Source organism: Aphelocoma coerulescens, chromosome 12, assembly GCF_041296385.1.
Source record: "Aphelocoma coerulescens isolate FSJ_1873_10779 chromosome 12, UR_Acoe_1.0, whole genome shotgun sequence".
NCBI lineage: Eukaryota > Metazoa > Chordata > Aves > Passeriformes > Corvidae > Aphelocoma > Aphelocoma coerulescens.
The window spans coordinates 15,143,445-15,160,932 of NC_091026.1; the positions used below are offsets into that span (position 1 = coordinate 15,143,445).

At 42.8% G+C, this 17,488-nt stretch overlaps 1 long non-coding RNA gene across 2 annotated transcripts in view; it reads right to left on the reverse strand.

Annotated features, from left to right (window-relative positions):
* Positions 1-12,148, reverse strand: part of LOC138117623 (uncharacterized) — a 74,213-nt gene extending 62,065 nt beyond the window's left edge. The window contains exons 1-2 of one of the 2 annotated variants that reach the window (XR_011154741.1): positions 11,912-12,148; positions 8,393-8,564 (exon numbers count right to left, since the gene is read on the reverse strand). This is a non-coding gene — a long non-coding RNA (uncharacterized lncRNA). The remainder of the gene's footprint in view (positions 1-8,392; positions 8,565-11,911) is intronic. The other variant, XR_011154742.1, reaches the window with a different exon arrangement.
* Between the last annotated feature and the right edge of the window lie 5,340 nt (positions 12,149-17,488).

Genomic DNA, 17,488 nt, shown 5'->3' on the forward strand with positions numbered 1-17,488 from the left:
GCGTGCTTCTAAAAGTTACAAACAGCTGTCTTAACCAGTCCCCAATCAGTGCACGTACTTCTGCTATGCACAATGCTCCCTTGTTATGCCTTTTATAGAACAATACACAATATTCCATTATTAAGCTTATACTTACCTATCTTGCTAAGCATATTTTTTTTGCAACTTCAAAATCTATCTAGGCCAAACCTAGAAACTCTAACCATTGTTTTTAATGTCCTTGCTTGCTGTATAACTGTATCTTCTTCTATCTTTTCACAGCCAGAGCTAAATCCTAACTTCTTTTTTGCCTTATTTTCTGAAACCTGCTTTTATTTCTCACACCTGAAATCTTTTCCACCTTTTGTGTTTCCCCACAGAGAACTAGAGCAGACCCCAGCTTCAGATTCCCCAGAGGAGCCAAGAATACTACAACTTCTTTTAAACTGAAGAAATCCTCTAACCCTTCTATCTCAATAACACAAAGAGCCACAGATATTTATTTTAAGAATCGTCTTCTAAAGCTCCTACTTAAATAAAAAGGGATAAGAACAAAGATGCCAAACCATTATGGTTGAATCCCTAGACTGAATCTCTAGATTGTATAACATCAAGTACAGCCCTGGGTAGAGTTACATACATTGTGTTTACCAAATCAACATGGCACAATTTAAAGTAGCCATTACAATTTCATTGCCATTTATCATCCCAAAGACAGAGTGGTAAATAGAATTGTTGCAACAGCAAATCTGGGCCAGCAAGAACCTTAGCCTGTTTGGGAAGACTATAATTTTTTTTGCTCTGGCTGAAAAACCTTTATTCAGGATATCTGCCTTGAAGAACAATTCTTTATCAATCTACAGGAGAAAGTTTCACGAAGGCTGTCTGGACTTCAGGTGGCTCTCTTGAAAGCTGTTTATTGCATAGGCAAAGTTACAGCATTTCAGGGAATGGGTATCCAGAGCCAGCCCTACAGCTGCCAGCTCCAGCTGTAGGCATACCTGAAGCCCCTTTCTGTTCAAGTTACAAAGCATTTTATACTTTTCTTTGCAGAGTATCTTAACACATAACAACCAATAAGCACCATACACAATACCTTTACATTTGCCTATAGCCTATCATAACTACTACCATGACCAAATTATAGTCATTATTATCCAATCACAAGAGTAAGTAAGTTACAATTTAAGCTTACAGTGGAAAATTCTCAGACCTCTCTTCTTCTTCTTACATTGACATTACTTGTTTGCCTGCCATATCTCTCTTTTTGGTAAAGACATGTTTTCTATTTACTTATGCTCTTCTTGAGACTATTTACTTGGTGAAAAACATCTCTTTGTTTGTAGTCACATACCTTTGTCCTATTAATAAAAATCTCCTTCCAACTCATCTCCAACCTTTGCCTTCTCAGTTATTCAGTGATCAGTGTTTCAGCAAAACATCTTTTACTCTGTATCAAAACTTGCTTTCATTTCTATCTCATCCTCAGTTTCTACATTCAGTGATCTTTCTGCCAAGCCTACATACTGTGAAACTTTCTTACCAAACTTTCATCCTCCCCAACACAATCCAAAACCAATTGTAGAAAGACAGACGGGACGAGATATAGGGGACAGTCACAACAAGTTGCACTCCTCTCACAGCTGAGCCAGGGCCCTTTAACGCAGCAAGGAGACTACCAGAATGAGTGTCTGCAATGATTTTGCCCTCAAGTCCCCTAAGCCCTCTTCCCAACAGGTGTAGGTGAATAGAAAAGTAGTAGCATTTAGAGTCACGGTTATGCATTGCACAAGATGCTTCCTACTTCCATGAAACTTTAGGTGATACCTCGTGGAAAGAGGACACAGAACCCTGGAAAGGAGACTGACTCACAGAGCCACCTCCTTATGACATCTGCCCTATGTTAGTCTTTCAGCCAATATAATTACAACCCTCAGTGCAAGTCTCAGGAGGAAAGCCACAAACCAGAGGGGGAATGAACTAGCAGCATTTTATAGTCAAGGTCACACCTGAAAAATGCCCACAAAAAATAAAAGGGGTAACAAAAACCAATGTTTGGGTCAATGAACCCTTGCTGCAAATAATCTGTGCTCCAGCATGTCCTGTAATCGTGTCTGAATTCCTGGACATGACTGCAACCAGAAACAGCCATGAACCATCCTCCCTGCAGTCATGACATATTTCCTGATGTTACAGAGATATTGGGTAGAACCAAAACCAGGAGAATGGAATTAATACCAAAATCCACCCCCCTAGATAATTTGTTTTCCACAAGTATGTGAAGAACATTAAATAGGAAACTCGTCAACAAAATTAATCCTTGTATTTCTATGCCAAATGCAAAAAAAACCACAAAATGGGTTTTCACTGAAACAAGAGACATCCTGTCACTCGTCCATAACTTCATTTGATTTAAACTATAAGCATAAAAGTAGCACGGCTATTTAGTTCCAGGAATCATGTTTCAGTCTTGGGATGTTTTCTTCTGTGGACTAACATACCTTCTTGCATCTCTAGAAGTAAATATACCATTAGTGTGGTGTTGGGAAATACATCTAGAAAATAATTCTCAAAAGATCTCAGTAACAATACAGGAGCTGAAATGTCAACGATTTACAACAGCTCAGGAAATAACCTTTAGCATTTAGTCAGTAGAAACCACAACAGAGAAATGGCACTGGAAAAGCATTGTTAATTACTAAAAATAACAGCCAACATTGATAAACGCTTTCCTCTAAGGGAAATGGTTGAAGATAACAGACTTCTAGGCAAAAAAAAAGCATCCACTGTAACTGAAAGAGAACTGACAACTCCCTGCTTTACTCAATCACAACTCCTTTTCACTAAGGCATTGCCTTGACAGAAGGTAGTCATTTCTGGCATCAGCTATGAATGAACTAACTCATTATCAGCAATTTTACAACTTCCTGTGCTTAGGAACAAAGTGTCTCAAAAAAAGAATTTTTTTTCAAAATTCAAAACTGCCACATCGGCTTAGCTGGCACGACAAAAGCTGATGTTGGCAGCTTCATTTGGAAGAGAAATAGCACAGGTGGGAGTAGGGGTGAGAAGAACAGCAGAGGTGAAAACAGACCCCAGACCAAGAAAGGGAATGAAGGACACTTCCCATTGAGTGCATCACCACTGGAGCGTGATGATGATTCAGTCCCACAGCAACCAAAGCCATGGGTTTCTTACAATTTTTAAGGTTGAAAAAGACCTTTAAAATCAACAAGACCAACCATCAAACACAAGTCTTACTTCAATACAAGTAGGAAATCAAGTTAATAGTGGGTCTCACACTATTTCCCAGTTTAGGCAGCATCATTATTACCTGAAAGCCACTACATTAATTGTGTGTAAACCAAAACATCCAAAGGGGAACCTCAACCTCATTTTGGAAGCAGGGCACGGGGATAGGAAACAACAGGAGACAGACACTGCTTGGTGCTGAAGCACATCTCTTAGCATGACTCGATCTGCACTGCCCAGGTTTTACTATAAGCAGCAGAAACATCCAGCCATTCCATGCCCTATGAATATTACCAGGGGAAAGGCCTTTAAACACTAAACACCTGCTCTGCTGGAACTGCAATGGGCTTCCCACCCAAGACAGGTATCTCACCCTTGAGAGCTATGAACCCATCTTACCCACATCCTAAAACAGTTTTATCTTTTTCTTGGTCTCCCGTGAAGTTCACACAAGGAAGATTCCCTGAGCTGGAATTAATGAAAAAATATAACTAATAAGCTGCTTTTTATAGTCCTCACTATTGGTTCAGAGTGTAAGTTACCTTTACAAGATGTTCATCTTAATACCAGGAGGAGAGCACAAAAACAGAAGAATTCTCCAAGGATATGTACGGCAGGAGCCCTGCATTAAAGTGCACTATTTAAAGTCAATTCTGCCTGGTATAGAGACCAACCTATCTCACACTGCCCACAGCTCATTGATTTCACCAAGGCACTCTCACAACCAGAGGGCCTGAGGAACAGATGGCTCAAGTGCAATGCTGCAGACCTGCAGCTGAGCAACACACAGCTTTCAGTCCTGGTGTGATCCCTGCACAAGGAAAAAAAATCAGCCCTTGTTCCAGCCTGTTTGTTTCAGCTCACCTTCCCAGTGAGATAAGGCTATCTCAAAGCAAATCAGCCATTTTTATCTAAAGCCAGGAATCCTTTAAAATTCCAAATCCATGTTTTCTTCATAAAACAGAGCTCTCTCAGATTCAGCAACAGCACATCCAAAGAACTCACAGAAGTTGGCCAAAAAACAGAGGGAAGGGAGAAGAAATTACATTTACAGAGCAGGAAGTGGACGCTTCTGCAAGGGTTCTGCTCAGCCACTGGAGTGCCTAAGGGAGAATTACAATAGAAATAAACTCTCTGCTCAAAGTATGTAAACTGATAAAACAGCCTTGCTTTGATGCTTGCTCTGCAAGAAGCATTTCAGCTGAATCAGTAACTGCTTGTTTTTCACTGCAGTGACACTGCAGCATCTGCAGAAATATATTCACATTTTAACTGTGGTGTTTATTCCAGAAAGCACAAAGTTTGTTATGCTTATATTCTGGAGATGCAATCTGTGAGGGAACATTGCTGTAACCACTCAGGCTTTGTCATGGGACGGATGATAAAGGATTCAGCCTTCTGTAAAGAATAGTATGCTGGATTTATGTGCATATTGCATTTCTCCTGTAAGAATGCCTGACTTTCAGGAAACCACGGATAGATCCAGGTGGAGAAGTATTCAGGATATAAAAACCACCTATTGCAGATTAGATCAGAAAGGGAAGCAGCAGCTGAGCTTAATATATGGAGAAAGAATCGAGTTTAGTTTATGGTCTTTCCAGAGCAGCCAAAAAATAATGATTCATTTTAGAGTCCTAGTGCATCATTGGTAGTTTTGCAATGCCAAAGTTTTTAAATTTGGCAAAATGAAACCAGTAGGGAATATAGAGCTCTGGATGAATATCAAAACAGGGAGGATAGGCAAACAGACGACATGCTGCATTTTTGAGTGCTCTGGGTTTTGAGCAAACCTGCGTTCTGTTATGTTCATCTCCCATCTAGCATTTTTTAATGAGATGCAAGTCCTTTGCTGTGTCCCAGGTTCAGTATATCAGCAGATATCCCAGAGGCAGGGCAAGCAAAAGCCTGTTTTTATAATAGAGGGTTTCATTAAAAAAAAAATCAACAGTTTTATTTTAAGACAAGAGAGAGCTCAAAACTTCTATCACACTCACTATTTGGATTTATTAAATCTCAAAAGGGCTGCTGCCAGTTACCACAGTGTATATCCAGACAGAAAATACCTCACTTGCTTTTCCTGTGGGCCTTCTGTGTTTTCCCTTTTCTGCCTTACTGCTCCATCACTCTCCTGTCCTCATGCTCTTTTTGCTGGATGCTGCAAGACAGACCCCCTTTGTCATTTGGCACTTCTACACCGAGGTGACAGCACCCCATGATGAACCAGCCCCCCCTACACCAGCAGCTTCATTGGGGCAGCACCCAAATCCCACTGCCATGCCCTCAGTGATCCCAGTCTTGAGGGCTGCTCATTCCGTTGGATCCCTCTGAAACACTGCCACAGTGCACCATACACACATTGCACCATAGAAAAGACACATTATTTAAAGCTCTAAGAGGTGCAAATATTTGTGTGGCTCCTAAAACTAAGCCAGCCTCCTCAGGTGCTCTGAGCCTACCCTATTATCCATTTGCCTCTCCATATCTGAATACTTTTACAAAAGTTTCTCTGCCAATGGAGCTGATGTGATTCATCAAGCAGCAGCAAGAGATGCCTGCTGAAGGGAAAGCTGCTTCAAGGACTGAGGGCAATAGCAGAGCTCTCAGTGTAAGCTTCTATTTCCTTGTGTGTAAACGAAGCCATGACAGGGTACAGCATTCACATTTTGACTTTTGTAGAGGTGTTTCACACTATATATGCTTAAAAAGTCATTAGAAAGAAGATAGAGGCATGGCCCTGTGACATTGTGCAGTGCTCTATTTGGAGAGCAGTACATGAAAGAAGTTTTAGTTACACCATATTTCAGTTGTTTTCATTTAAAGTTCTCTGTAACTTTCATCTGGGAAAAAGCATTAAGAAAATTTATAAAAGTTCTGATTTCTGTGCTAATATTCAGAGTCAAATTTCAGATTTTTTTTCCTTCTCCTTACTCTATTATCAGTGTTCTCAACAGACTGAGATAGCAACAACAATCTCTCACTCTCTCCCCATATTTTTGATCTTTACATTTTGCAAGGCAGCACTTATAAACCCCACTTTTCACCAAAAAATCCCTTACTAATGATGACACAGGCTTCAAGAACACATGTTCTCTTCCTTTGTGCTGGTAGGAAAGAACTGCTGTCAGCAATGACTCCACTTACTCCAAAATGTGACCTTTCTAATCCCACAAAAATTGTTTAGGATGGCTTTTCATGGCAAGAGGTAGCAGCTTCTCCCTGTTCCATTTGGGCCTCTCTGCCTTAGATCTCTCTTGGCTCTAGCATGTGGAAATAACTCACAGCATCATGTGAGCTGTCAAAACAAGAGGCACTGCTCAGCAGTCTGATGCTGCTCAGTAAGTGCAGAGTCATGGGCTCTCTCCAAAGAAGTTTGCAAAGTTTTATTACGCAGGAATTGGGTAAGTAAACGCATAAGACCTCAGCAAGTCATTAGAAAGTACACGGTCAAACTGGAACTGCGCTGTTGAATTCTGGGAAGGACGTTTTATTCCCCTCTCAGTGAAGCAAGGGTCATCTCCCTTGGGGTAGGATGTAACAAGTACTGCCAAGATGTCCATGGGAATTGCATCAGTTGGACGTGTGTACAGCACAGGGAACAGACTCTGAACATCAGTTCTGCATTTCCCTTTTGTGTTTAAGTAATACGGTTACTGCTTATGTTTTAGGGTTTTTTCCCAAAGGTTTGTCAGTGCATTTGTCACTGCTGTTAAATAATACCATTTGAAGGTCAGTTAGATAACACATTTCCTGATGTTACTCATATTCAGTTTGTCTCTCTAATTCAGGTAGGGATAAGGGTCCACTCCACTAGCCACTGCATTCAAACCAGCCAAAACCCATCCCAGCTGTAAAGGGTTTGCAGCGGGCACAGAGGTAACAGGGTGGTTATGTCTCATTCATACACAAAATACTCCTCCCTCATTTGATGCACTGCCTCCCTACAGGACACACCAGCTCCTCCCCTCCAAGGATCCCCAGCAGTTAGATTCCCAAAAAGCAGGTCACTATAGTACATATACAGGGTCCCACATCAGCTGCACTAATTCCTTACAGCTCATCTTTGTATTGCAGGTCAGCTCCAGAGCTCACATTTAAGAAGAAAAATAGGGAACCTAAGCCACCACCATACTTCCCAATTACCCACACCCCTTTCTATACCAGGAAAGCACCAAGCAGCTGCTGGCAGTGAAATGTTTCCAAGGAAATGGGTTCTGAGCTGTACTGCTGTTACACAAGAGGTGCAGCTACTTAAAAAACAGAGTTGCCTGCACTAGAACACTCTGTAAGTTAAAATCACTCCCTCTACAACTCTGACAAGATTTTCATGCCATCAATCCTGCATGCACAATTTGAATGCAGCAGCCTTGCAGGAGAGAGGAAGTCCATGAACTTGGAAGTTCCACTCATCTCCACACAGCCAGCTTGGGATAGAGGAAGAAGTGGCATCCTGCCTTGTACAGCTGCCTCCTGATACTCACAGGACTTTCCTCTGCTATTAGTGTGTTCATGCAAGGAGCAGAAGAAATACATTGCCCTTTGCTGAAAGGGTTCTCCAGCAAACTGCTGCTATTTTCAATGGCACAGACCTCGGAAGGATTCCGGGAATTTGGAAGCTTGAGAGAATTTACTTTTTACACACTGCTGGCACAGCCAGTGAAGCCTTCCAAGTCCCATAACAACCCATCCACCCCAGATAATCTGTTTTCTCAAACATTTAGCCATCTCAAGGCCCTGCTTGGATATCTATGAATGTTTATGACACTGCTATGTCACTCCTCCGTGATGCTGCTTGAGTGCTTGCCTAATGTCTGACTCCTGAAAAAACATGGCTGTTTATAAAAGCTTTCAATGATGCACACAGTGACGGGACACAGCAGATTCAGCACACTGTGTCCCAGGCTCTGCTATTAAAAATAGCCTGGACTGCATCATTGCATTTGTTCTGATCTAGAGAATTCATGTACTCTCTCTAGTGCCACTAGTAAATAATTAACTGTTTAATATAATCAGTGTCAGAATAATTTAATGTTTAATCTGTCTAGAGTTTTTGTTGTAGTTTTTAACTCTTTGCTGCCTCAGACCAGCCACTTCTTTATAACAGACTACTAACAGAAGAGTTGAAGGAGAATATTGAGTTCTGGTCACCTTTCTGGGTCTCTACCTGTTTAGCAGTGACTTCTTTGCACTACCATTTAGAGCTGTGTAACAGCTTCAGTGAACCTTCAGACCAGCATATCCATATCTTCTCTGATCCCAAGGTTCTTTAGGGAGCCCCAGTTGGGGATATTACACCAGTTCTTGCTTCTCTCACCAGGCACTGCTCTGTCTTTATACTGCAAGAAAAAAAGAAAATACACTCTTCCTCTTCAGAAACACCATGTAGCAATTGTTTGTTTTTCTGGACCATATGGAATTCCTTTCCTTATTTATGTATTTCGGAATGACCTCTTCATAATAGCTGTTCAATAGTTACACTCAAGACAACAGCCACGTAATTTCATTTCCAGGCTTGTAGGAAACCAGCACCAACGTAGAAAGAGCACAGTTCAGTATTTATGAAGTGCTGCCTTTCCATAAAGGGTGAGAACCTGGCTATCATCATAAATGTTCATCAAATCCAAAACACAGCTACAGGTGAACAGTAATTAATCCAGAACAATCTTAAGCACACCAGAGTCACTGGAAGTGCTGGAAGATTTTGTATTACACCTGAACCGTGCAGTGAGTGCAAGTCCTAGGGAGCTGCTGGAAATAGAGGTCATTAATAACGTGCAGTGCATTAGCACAATGAACCATCAATCTGCAAGTTGCCATAGCATGTGCCACAAGAAAACTTATTCCTGTATCCCCTCAAAGAGGTTCAGACAACTGGTGCAAAACAGTTGTCACGCCTCCTCTAAAGAGATTATTAGCTCTAATAATCCTTCAGGGAGAAGAGAACGTTTATCCCCGTGGTAGTTCTGTATGAAAACATACATTTAAACAAAGTTGCAACAGGGTTCAATTCATTGTCAATATTTGGGACTGATGAGAGAAAGATTTGTGTTGTGGACTATTGCTATGCACACACACAAGGATAGCTTCAGTAATATGGGTTGACGGCAAAGAGGCAGGAAGGGTCTCTGTATAGAGTTCCATGGACAGAGGTTTATTACAGCCACACCATAAAGGGATCCAGAGACAAAGACAAAAGACAACAGAGGGTTCGGGTTTAAGTAAGGGAGCGGGGTGAGCATCAGAGACCAATGATCTGAGGGCATGAGGGTGGCACAAAGGCAGGATTAGGGAATGGGAGCCAGTGGGGAAGCTCTGGGGGAGTGGTGAGGGACAAGGGCCAAGGGGGGAACCTGGACTGGAGAACCTTTTAAGGCATGGAACATCCAAGGTAGCAAGGGGCCAGAAGGGCCACAGGCCAACCAGGAAAACGGAGCTGGGGTTCATTAACATAACAGGGCAAAGCATCCTAGGGGAAGCCTTTTCTGTTCACCCTAACCTGGGGAGGATCTCTGATACCAGGGACTGTCTCACCTGCAGACTCTCTTTGTCCCTTGTACCACTGGCTCACTGGGCACCACAGTGGACTAGCTACTGGCAAACACACATCATGGGTTATTTATTTCCTAACTCTTTCTGAGGCACCTTCCATCTTTTTCTGATACCTTTATCTTTTTCTCTGGTATTGATATCCCACATTCAAATGAGCTGGATCTTGCACTGACTTGGTAGAGCCACTGCCTATCCTTATTGTCCTTATTCCCTTTTTAAACTTAGCAGCTCTCCTACAGCCTTTCCATAAAAAAAGTCTTCAGAAAAAGCAGACTAAAATTTTTTGACCTTCAGTTCCTGCCATGGCCGCCTTTGGTGCAAGAGGCAGGGTGACCTGTGAGAGATACCCTTAAGAACAACATTAGGCTCTCTGGGACTGGCAGAATTGCTCTTATAATATTCAAACCCGCAACAGCAGGAGATGCCTGTAAAGCATCAGTCCTTCCTTCTGGAACCTGAGGGAGGGGAGATGAAGAGTTTAGTGAAAAGCTGTGATTTAGAGGAATATTAACCTTGAGTTCTACACATCAAAGCATAACCAGCTATGAGCATGACAGATTAGAAGGCATCCCTTACATTTCAGGGCAAGGAAAGAAAAGTCAGTGAATGAGACAGCTCTGCCAGTCCAGGACAACAACCAGATATCCTGCTCCTAATCTAATCTGTAGAGTCTCTCTTATGATTTGGGACTCCTTGAACAATTTTGTGATGTACTATCCCATTCCCCACATGCCTTATATTTTGTTTCTGAACTGAACGAGGACCACCAGTGCAAAGAAAACGTCAATATTTACACCTTCTGTTCCTTTAGCCACGTCCTCAATAGATTTGCCAGAAGGATCAGTTTTATGTGTCTTCCAGAAAGCGCCATCAACCTGCCCTGCTTAAATGGCCAAAGAGCACTCACACACCTTTGTGCATTCTCGTAGGCAAAGCATTCTGGTATGGGTGTAGGAGGGAAAAGAGATGCAGATGGGTTCATTACCAGAGCTGCAAGGCTACACCCAGCACTCTCAGACATGACTTCTAGCCCAGGCTTTGCTAATATTTTTGGGAATCTGACCCACCTTCACGAGGCAAAAGGAACATAAAGCAGCCTCTCTCAGCAGAAAAAAGGAAGGTGTGGAAGCAGCACAGCACCAGAGATGCAACGGGCTGAGCCCCTGATGCGAGACATGTCGTCTAGGCCAGTTGATGGACTCTGCAGTTTGTGTCTCTGTGTGTGCAGACACAGAGCCAAAAGCCATATTTACAAACATTTTAATTTTCTTAAAAGGCTTCTTTGCAAACAACTACTTCAGTGCAGTAATTAGCTGGAGATTTTCAGAAAAGGCCAGCTCCCGTGAGTGTTTATCTAGTGGCTACTTCATGCCTGTGAAAACTTCAGATCTCTCCTCAGTGTCTGCAAAACACCATTTTGTATTAGAGTCCTAAATAGAAGCAATTACCCCTGCTTTGGCAGTAATACAGCTCTTACAGAAAGCTTTGTCTCCTCACTCCAGTTTTGTCCCATGGAGCTATTTCTTTAATACCAGTCTCTGCACAACACTTTCAGAATTTGTGCTGCTATAAAAACCTTACTTCAAACCAGCTGACTCTTACTTCTCTCTCCCTAAATCTTAAATAATTACTTTCTGATATCTGGGACTTATAATAGATGGGATACATGCCAGGGTGAACAATAGGAGGAAATGAAAGATGAAATTATTAGCCTGGAGTTAAACAAGAGATGAAATAACTCTGAAGTGTTTTGGATATAAGATAGCCTTTATTTTTGAAAAAAGGCAGGATTTTGATCCTGGATGGGGAAAACTCTTTCAGACAAAGAGACAGTTGCTATCCTCTTCCAATCCTTGTTTCACCCCAACATATTTTAAAGATCATTTCTATACTTGCATGACCACTACATTGTTTTCATATTGCCTATGATTCAGCAGGCTCTATTATAAAAATGCTAATTGGCAGCAGGATAGACAAACCATACCTGATAAGGGAAGATATGTTTATGGAACACAACCCAAAGTTGGCAGCAACAAACTTCCTGGTTTAATCTCGGATGAAGTTCAACACAATTCAAGCTGATCTGGTACTGGGGTACAAAGGAAGGGCTGCACAACCAACAGCCTTCACTCACCATCCTGCTGAGAAGATGATGCTGGCAGTACAAAGCACGTTCTCACTTCCTCCCTAGCATCTTCAGAGTGAGGGAATTACATCCACCTCCTTTCTTTCTTGTTCTATTTAAAAGCTAATGATCAGGCTGGGAAGAACATGTGGTCACTGGGCACTCATGAGAATCTCCTGTGGCCCCTTTTCTTCTCAGCAGCTGGTGCAACTGATGGTTTTGGGAGAGGAATTAATTCAAGCAGCTTGTCTTCAGCTGAGGAGTCAGGCTGACTCAGGCTGCAAAAGCACATTTTCAGAACAAACTAAGACAAAAACCACAGTAGTCTGCTCATAAGGTTGCATGCCCAGGGAAGTGGTGAAGTCACTATGCCCTGAAAGATTTAAAAGATATGTACATGTGGTACCTGGGGACATGGTTTAATGGTGGCTTGGCTACACTGGGTTAAGGGTTGGACTTGATGATCTTAAGGGTCTTTTTCCACCTAAATGATTATATACACAGGGGGAAGTAAAACTACCTCAAAAGCCTTCACAGATGCTTAGTGTGAGCAACTGCCTCAAAATGAGGCCCAGACATTGGCCCTTTTTGGTCACATGAACACAAGTTTAGGGGCAAAACCTGTAATTTTTTTAGCTGAAACTTCAGGTCAGAATGAAGCATTTCTCAAACAGCTAGTAGATCAGCTACTTTACTTCCTATGCTATTTTTCATACTGTGCTATTGATTTTGTTTGGGCACTACAGATTTTTTTTGTGCACTGAATTTTTAAGGCTGTTTTTTCCCCTTCTTCAGTAATGATGTTTGCTAAGGTTGGACTACAGAACCAGTTGCACAGAAGTTGCCCTAGAACAAGTGGTGGTCGGAGAGACCTTCACTTGACACAGAAACCAAAAATCATTTCCTCTACAACCTGCTATAAAAATAATAAAATATGGCTGTTACTATTAATCTTCTTTGTTGCTGCCTGCCTGAAGGGGCTGCCCTCCCCACCCCAGGACCTGCCCAGGCAGGTCAGGACCTGTCTCTGCCATGTGCTCTGAGACCTCCTTTGTTCCCAGCTTGGGTAAAAGTTGAAAAAAGCACTGACTCTCCGGAGCAGTGGCCAATTGGTCACTTACCCCTGGTCTGCCCTCTGCCTTCCCCTCTCCCTTCCCTGGAATAAAAGAAAGAGCCCAGGGTGGCCTGCCCTCTTTGGCTCTGCTACCTTCTGCTAGCAGCTTCTGCATCTCTCTGTCTTGGGATAAGAGCAATCTACTGGCAGGATTAAAGCATAGAGCAAGAGCTGTATTGCTACCTCTTTGCTTCTGCTCTTGATATTAGTTTTGCAGCTATCACTTGCCGCTTTTCGGAGCTACTGAGTTGCTGTATTGCCTGTGCTGTCTCTCTAGGCAGCTCGGGGCTTTCCAAGGCACTGAACGGTGAGCTGAATGACTGAGCAAGCTGTGAGCATTTCGTTACTTCTTGGCTTGAATGATGAAAGCTATTAAAAAAGTTGAACTTACTGTTCTTTTGCTGAAAGGTGGAATTCCATGAAAATGTATAGTATTCAATATTTTACAGTTAAAAATTATCCAGAAACATAAATTTTTACCTATGATGAGAGATGGGAATTGTGGGTAACAAGGTGTGCCCTGTTACCGAGTAGTAGGTGTTCAACTACTACATTAAAGGTGACTCAGCCATGCTGGGACATTTAGCCCCAGCCTTGCCCTTTCTGTGAGCTTATAAATAATAATCACTTTTTGGGAACCACCTTATCATTCTTCTGGGGAAATTTTATACTGCCCTGGCACTGTCTGCTTTATGTGATAGGTTCTATTAACTATTCAGTGCGTTCATGTTTCCTGCCGGGCACTGTTGGTATCAAGCAGAACCTCTGGGTATTGTCTGGCTTTTGGTGCCTTTGTAAAACTTCTCTGAGCCTGGTTCCCCTTCACAGACAGGGGATTGCCGTGATTTGACACTGGCCAAACACCGGGAACCCAAGAAAGCCATTTGCTCAGAAAAAAAAATAACAAAGGGCTCATGAGTTGAGATGAGGACTGGGACAAAAACACTCTAAGGGCACAACAGGTTCAAATTTAAAGGTACAAAGTAAATTTGCTATTAACAGAGTCAGAAGAGGATAATGAGAAGTAAAATAAGCCTTTAAAAGACCTTTTTTCTCCCCAGCCCCTCCCTCTCTCCCACCGACAGCACAGGCAGACAGGGCGTGGGGGGGTTTTGGTCAGTTTGTCACCTGAGATCTTTTTCAGTTCGCTCAGGGAAAGGAGTCTTTCCTCTGTTATGCCATGAGTCCCTCCCACAGGCAAAACAGTTTTCCCAAAACTGCTGTGGCGTGGGTCACTTGTCCACAGGGTGTAGTCTTTTAAGGATAGGCTGCTTTAGTTTGGAAGCAAGGGCCCTCTTTCTCTATTTCTTGGAGAAGGGGCCCTCTCTCTCTCTATTTGGGTCTCCCACTGGATCACAGCTTCCTCTGGCATCCACTCGCTCCGGCGTGAGCACTCTTCTCATGGGCTGTGAGTGGATCTCTGCATCCCCCGTGGACTTCATGAATTACAGGGTGACAGTTTCACCATGGTCCTCACCATGGCTTGCAGAGGAATTTTGGCTCCGACTCTTGGAGCACCTCCTTCTCCTCTTTCTCCACTAACCTGGCTGCTGCCACGTTGTTCTCTCTTACCTGTCCTCACTTCCTCCTCTTCTCTATCTAGAAGAAAAATTGCTGCTCATATGTACTGTTGCCAACAAGTTCCACTAATTCAAAGATTCTTGCATCCCGCAGCACTGAGAGCTTGATCTTGTCTAGGTTCTGCCTTGGGAAATCGCTTGCCGTGTTTCTGCTGTCGGCCATGCGGTCCTGCTGCCACTGTGTGGGCAGTGGCAGCTGCTGTGGTGCCACTGCTGTTTAAGGCTTCTCCTCATGCAGGGTGCAGGGAAGGAGAAGCCGCCGCTACTGCCCCTGCCCTTCTGCTCATGGCTGGCTGGGGCAGCCAGGCAGGCAAGGCTTGCCACGGGCTGTGCTGAGATGGCAGCAGCTGTGCAACACTGTGGGCTGCGCTGGCAACACCTCGCCAGTCCTGGAAAGAAAACTGCGCGCGCGCTGTTTTGATTTCCTTCTTAAATATGTCATCACAGAGGCATTACCAGTTTCTCTAATTGGGCCAGCAGCATGTCCATCTTCAGAGCCATCAGAGATTGGCTCTGCCGGACATGGTGGAAGCTTCCAGCAAAAACCAGGCTGTGCAAAACCAACACAGGGATGAGTCTCTTTTACAAAATTTCCATGTAGTATATCCTCAGCTGGCTTTTTTGACCTAATGTGCAAATCTTTGCTCCCCTGGAGAAGAGCTGGAGAAATAAGATAGAAAATATTCCAGACAGGAATGTTACATGTTAAAAATGTATTAGACCAGTTTAAAGAGAGGATATTAAGGATGAATTTGAAATAGGGCATTATTTTGCATTAGGTACTTAGACCATCTCTGATGTCTGTTTAATTTTCCTGTTGATATCTTGTATTTCTGATTATTACTCCTGGTTGCATCAGAGATGCATCTTTAGCTCAGTCTCTCTGAGGAATAATTTCTGATTCATTAACGGTCAATAAATACAAGAGAAAAACCAGATAAAGCCTCAATGATTGGGCCAGTTGTCAGCATTGTAGCTATTTAGAACACTGTCACTTCCAATTTGCTTGAGAACATACGTGAGGCCAAGTTCAGACACCACAAGTGAGAGCATCAGATAAAATGACACAAAATTATCCTAGCAAGGCTGACGTTTCTAGATTTTGCAAGTCGTTCATCTACTCAGTAAAATCACCAGTAGTGTCTGATCTCACCAGATTTCTTTCTGTTGTTTGTGGCCCTCCTGTATTTCTGCTGCTATTAATCAGACACTGCTGCAGGCCAGGATTTGGACTTGAGGATCCTGATGGGTCCCTTCCAACTCAGCATATTCTATGTTTCTATGACTGCATGATTCTAGGAGGGGTATGAGAGTGGTTCTTCAGCCCACTATGGTCACCTATTTTGTTTGGTAGATAAAGGTACAAAGTATACATGGCCTGAAATCTGATGCTGTTGCAGCAGCAGCAAAGCTTAATCATATGCAATATCTATGCAGCATAAAACCTGAAAATCCATACCAGTCACATTTCCTCACATTAAACTCAGCCATGCCCCAGATTTATGGGCCATTTCTGAGTGATTTTGTTCCTAGAAATGCATCCTGGCTAAGACTACCTTTGCATGCATCCTGCTGCTTTTGATTTAATCTTGATTAATTATTTTTGTCCAGCCATTCAGAGCCCACTCATCAGGGGCACTGATTTATGATGAAAGGCATGAAATAGCCAGATTCTATTAAAAAGATTTGCAGCTACAAGACTGAAGCATTATTTTTTGGGGTTTCACTGGTAATTGGTAATTTTTCAACTAGCACCTGTGAGTGGGCAAGAGGATTCTGTTAGGCATTTTCTGGGATGATTACTTGTTTTATTTACTTATCTGTTTTCGACAGCCATGTGAGAATAGCAGCAGTTGTGGGTGTTGAACTACATACATTTAAGTAAGACTGAAACATTCTCAGCAGTAAATGGAGGGCAGGTAAGACAGGTGCTTCCCAGCACTGAGCACATCTACTACCTGGATCTCTAGACAAAAAAAAATAGAGGCTTTATTGGCTTTTAATGTAATCAGTTGAATGTCCAGAAACAGAAGTGTTGAATAACAACTTTTGTACCTCACAAATCAGCTGAAAGCTTTCCAGATACACTCTAGCTTTCGTGCCAAGATAAAAAATGCTGCTCCCGGAGTTTTCATGGCTGGTATTTTTGTGGGAGTTAAAAATACATATATACATATTTGCACAAATTCTTCCTCTTCTCCTCCCATGCAGATCTGATGCTGCCTGTTTGCCTGTGGTGAGAGGGGAGGCAGGGACAGCCCTGGGACTCTGTGGAGCAGCCACATCTCTGCCCCTCAACCGCTGCCTGGGCTGGGCTTTACTGCTCTGCTCTTCCCTGCTCCTCTATTCTTTATAAACCAGCTTGTGGTAGCTGATTTTATTCTGGAGTGTGAATGCTCCAAGAGAAAGGTGTCTGGTTATTTTTCAAGGGATTGTGTGTTTGCAATGGAGAGGTGGCAGAGGGTCCGAATGGAGCTGGGCTCAGTAGGTCAGGCAACTCTCCAAAACTGAAACAGCTCAGGAAAGCTCCTAACAGGCACCACATAGGTGAGTGTGTTTCTTCTTAAGAAAGATTAAGTCTTTCTTCTGTGCTGTAGTGTTGCTCTGTGCTCCTTGCCAGGATGTTAGAGATACTGCCCTTGTTTTATTTCCCCCCTGGAAATACGGGATTTCCGATCCCAATTAAGAAGTACTTAGATATTTAAATGAATTCAGCGTAACTTATGTAAACTTGGTCAGGAAATGGTCCATTAAGGTATTGATGACCAAATTTGGGCTGCAAAGCCACACTACTCTTTCAGCAGCCCATGGCTCACACCACAGACCAATGGTTAGGTGGCTCACACCACACACCCTGGTTAGGTGACTCTGGACAGAGTCACACACCCAAAA